This window comes from Onychostoma macrolepis, chromosome 09, assembly GCF_012432095.1.
Source record: "Onychostoma macrolepis isolate SWU-2019 chromosome 09, ASM1243209v1, whole genome shotgun sequence".
Lineage (NCBI taxonomy): Eukaryota > Metazoa > Chordata > Actinopteri > Cypriniformes > Cyprinidae > Onychostoma > Onychostoma macrolepis.
The window spans coordinates 6062984-6067491 of NC_081163.1; the positions used below are offsets into that span (position 1 = coordinate 6062984).

Sequence of the window (4508 nt, forward strand, 5' to 3'; positions counted from 1 at the left end):
TACAACTGATGAATAGTTTCCACTTTTGATTGGGCACTGCAAAAACATTAACAAATAATTAATAAATGATTTAAGATGTACAAATAGTAGAAGTCACAACAAACAAAGACCAAATATATGACCTTTAAAGACTGTGATTATGAGTTAATGAATATATTAACATGCATAATTTGTGTAGTGCTTATAATAAATAATTAAGCTATATTTTCACAACATTTGTAAATGTAAAAATGAGCATTAGCTAAAATGTGAACTGAAGTTTAATGACACGTGAGCATTCAAGTGTTCATTAACAAATAAACTTGTAATTGTTGTGCAATTTCTGTTCAAATCATTTGTAGATTTTCAAAACATTTTGTAAACATTAACTAATGATCAGTTAAGCATTGTATAATGTTTGTTAATGATTTATTAATAAAGCTTTAAATCATTGTAAACCATCAGTCAAAATCATTTGAAGATTAAAAAAAAAAATGCATGATCATATGAATTTAAAGTTTAATGACATATGCAAGCATTTCAATTTACCTTAAATAATGATCTGTTAATCATTTGGTAATGTTTAATAAGTTCATTAGTTAACATTAGCAAGCACATTATCTCATATTTCTAGATATATTAATATATATTAAGTAATGATTAGTTAAACATTATGTTTGTTAATGATTTATTAATGAAAGTGTTACAGACTAAATGTAATGTAAATGTAATTTGTGCTGCTCTTGGTAGATTGTGCTGTTCATTATGGAAATGATCTGGCTGCGTCTGTGTTCTTTAATGTGAGCATTGTTAGTAAATAACCCACAGAATTTTTGGAATTTTATGGAATTGTGGTCTAACGCTATTTGCCCTGTTTAGTAAATCTGGCCCTAAGTTCATTAAAATGACTTAACATACAGTTAGGTCCATATATATTTGGTCACAGCCACAATTTTTATTATTTTAGCTGCTGACCAAAACATAAGTTATATAATTAAAATGGGCTTAAAGTGCACACTCTGATCTTTCATTTGAGGGTATTCTCATCAAAACTGGAGGAAAGGTTAAGGAATTACAGCTCTTTAATATGTACCTCCCCCTTTTTCAAGGAACCATAAGTAATTGGACAATTGACTCAAAAGCTGTTTCATGGACTGTTTCGTGGGCTATTCTTTCATTATTTCTACATGTATTAAGCAGGTAAAAGGTCTGGAGTTGATTCTAAGTGTGTCATTTGCATTTGAAAGCTGTTGCTGTGAACCCACATCATGCAGTAAAAGGAGCTCTCCATACAAGTGAAACAGATAATTGTGGGGCTTCAAAAACAAAACAAATCCATCAGAGAGATGGCAGGAACATTACACTAAAAAAAAAAAATGAACTTGGTTGGTGGCAGTTTTACTAAATCATTTATTGTTCACTTTACTTAAAAACACAAGTAACTGCATAGAATTAATTTAACTTAGTAATTTCAACAAAAGACCGTGTCTTGTCATATTTACTTTAGACATTTTTGTTCAGTCAACAAATCATTGTTCGGTGAAAGGCACAAATACAAGAAAACCAAAACGGTATGTCCCTTTGCACACACCGTATGGAAATGCAGCAGCGCCAAAGACAGACGAACGTTGTCGTTGAGAGGGGATGACGACATTGGCGACTTAATTTGTGAGGTATGAATATTTTGCTTAAATCATTTTCCATCCTGAAAAATACTGCCAATAAAAGTTTTATTACGTCGAGATGTCAGTTTATGTCAGAGAATATACGTGCTTTTCATTTTAGATAAGCTGAGCTGTGAAAGGCAGACGAACCAGATCGAATGTTTTGGGAACTTTGTAAGGTATTAATATTTTGAAATCAGTTGACATCTCGATAAATGCTGTCAAAAATAATTAACTGATGTAGAAGACCAAATAGTATTTACGTTATGGGTTTTTGTCGGAGTCTGGAAATGCAGGTTGAGTTTTCTTTTTTCTTTCAGTGCATAAAATTAACTTAATTATATATATATAAAAAACCAACTGTTTTGTCATTTCTTTCAGTGGATAAAATATGTTTAACTAGTTATTTATATTTTAAAAAAATAATTGGCCGTGTCTTGTCATTTTAACTTTAGGTGTTTTTGTTCAGTCAACAAATCATTGTTCAGTGAAACGCACAAACACGCACAAAAAAAAAAAAACAGGATGTCCCTTTGCACACACCGTATGTAAATGCAGCAGCGCCAAAGACAGACGAACGTTGAGGAGCTGACGACAGTGGCGACTTTGTGAGGTATGAATATTTTGGAGACAATTTAATCGCCCATGATCAAAAATAGTGATATCGCACACCCCTAATGCTATCCTTAGTTCAAACCGGTAATACTTGTATTGGTGCTGGTTGGACTCTATGGGTTAATAGGTGGGGCTATTTGGTAATTTTCAGTGCACAATTGCATACACAACATAAGGCAGTTTGATTCTAAACTTTAAGTTGTATTTTTATTTAAACTAATATTAAAATAAAACATTAAATTACACACTTAAATTAGTTCAAGCTAAAATTAAGGACCCATTCAGTATGGGTGCATGCATATTCCGCATGTTTCCTGTAGTTAGAATCAACAGAAAAGAGGGAGCATATATGTGATCTAAAACGCATATTAAAAAAATTACGCTTGCCACATATACAGTGTAAGAAGCCCTTTAAGTGACTGTCATTTTTTTAAACCTATTCTATTCATTATGATATTAATATAGGACGTGTTGTTGTCAAAGTAAGTTTCCTGTTTTAAAACTAATTAACTTTTGTTGTTTGTTTTAGGACAATGACTTGAAGAAAGCTGAGAGAGACATGGCTAATACAGTCATTGGAATTTTCATTGTCCGAGCTGAAGGTGCAGGACCTGAACAACCACCATTGGATGTTGGGATCATTGTTGAAGGAGTGAAAGTGCTTCAGCATCTACGAGATGTCACCAAGGCTTGTGCTCTCCTCTTGGGAGTAATATATACCTTGAATCTTAGCTATCCATGTGATCTCAAGTACACCTTTGAGTTTCTTCAAAAGGTGTTACTGGAACTTGATGCAAGCAAACTTTCACACAAAATGCAGGTACTTAAAAATAAACTTATTGAATAATTAACTGATGTTTAGTTTAATTCCAGTACAATACTGCTGTTTGAAAAACAATATTGTTTTTGTGTTTATTTTTTTGTATAAAAAAACATGCCTCATTCCTTTCTATGAGGGTCAAGTTCTGTAGCACTTTGGGGTGCGTTAGACACGAATTGTCATGCTTGTAGAATTTATTGAATAAAAAAAAACAAGTGCAAGACTTGTTTATATTGCAAATAAAAAGCTATTTGTTTCTGAAAAATAGTAAGTCTGATTATTTAATGGTTTTCTTGAACACTTGTATGGCTTCTAATTACAAAGCAACTGAAATCCTTAAATGTTTATTGCACACTAAATGTTCGTAAATTTAGCATAACATTAAGTATATTTAATAGTGACTTTAATAGGATTTCTTTAGCTCATACAACAACATTATCCATATGTAATAGTGACTTTACTAGGATTTCTTTAGTTCATACAACATAACATTATGTATATGTAATAGTGACTTTAATAGGATTTCTTTAGTTCATACAACATAACATTATGTATATGTAATAGTGACTTTACTAGGTTTTCTTTAGTTCATACGACATTTAAATTGTCAACTTTACACAAACTTTTTTAGTAAATACAACTTACATTTTGTTTGTTGAGATTACTTGACAAAGCTATGTGGAACCCACTTGACGAAGTTTTTTTAAGTAAATCAACGTTTAAATTTTTTGAGTGTAGGACTGGCCAAATCAACATTTTGACAGAAGACAGAAGCAGCCAGAAGAATTCTGAAGTGTATAGGGATATTGATTGATTGGGCGGTGCTTCATAGTACAAATGAATGACCCAAAACATACAGCAAAAGCAACCTAGGAGTATTTGAAGGTAAAAAAAGTGGAATATTCTGCTATGGCCAAGTCAATCTCCTGATTTCAACCCGATTGAGCATGCATTTCACTTGCTGAAGACAAAACTAAAGGCAGAAAGAGCCACAAACAAACAACAACTGAAGTCAGCTGCAGTAAAGGCTTGGCGAAGCATCACAAAGAAGGAAAGCCATGTCTCTGGTGAGGTCTATGAGTTCCAGACTTAAGGCAGTCATTGCCTGCAAAGGATTCTCAACAAAAACATTTTATTTATGATTTGTCTAATTACATTTGAGCCCCTGAAAATGGGGGGACTGTGTATGAAATGAAAAAAAAAAATGGTTGTGATTCCATTTATAGCATAAAAATAGCATTCTGTGTCATATTTTTGTTCAACCCCTTTAATTTAAGCTTAAAGTCTGCACTTCAATTTCATCTTGATTTTTTTTTTTTTGTTATGTTCTGGTGGCATACAGAGCCAAAATTATGATTTGTGTCAGTGTCCAAATATATATGGACCTAACTGTATAATAAACATTACAGTTTAGGATTGACACAGTATTG

At 32.2% G+C, this 4508-nt stretch overlaps 1 long non-coding RNA gene across 1 annotated transcript; it reads left to right on the forward strand.

Annotated features, from left to right (window-relative positions):
* Window positions 1-1637: 1637 nt before the first annotated feature.
* LOC131546626 (uncharacterized) lies at window positions 1638-3271 on the forward strand. The gene is made up of 3 exons (XR_009272757.1): window positions 1638-1822; window positions 2099-2256; window positions 2788-3271. It is a non-coding gene; the product is annotated as an uncharacterized LOC131546626 (long non-coding RNA).
* Window positions 3272-4508: the final 1237 nt, after the last annotated feature.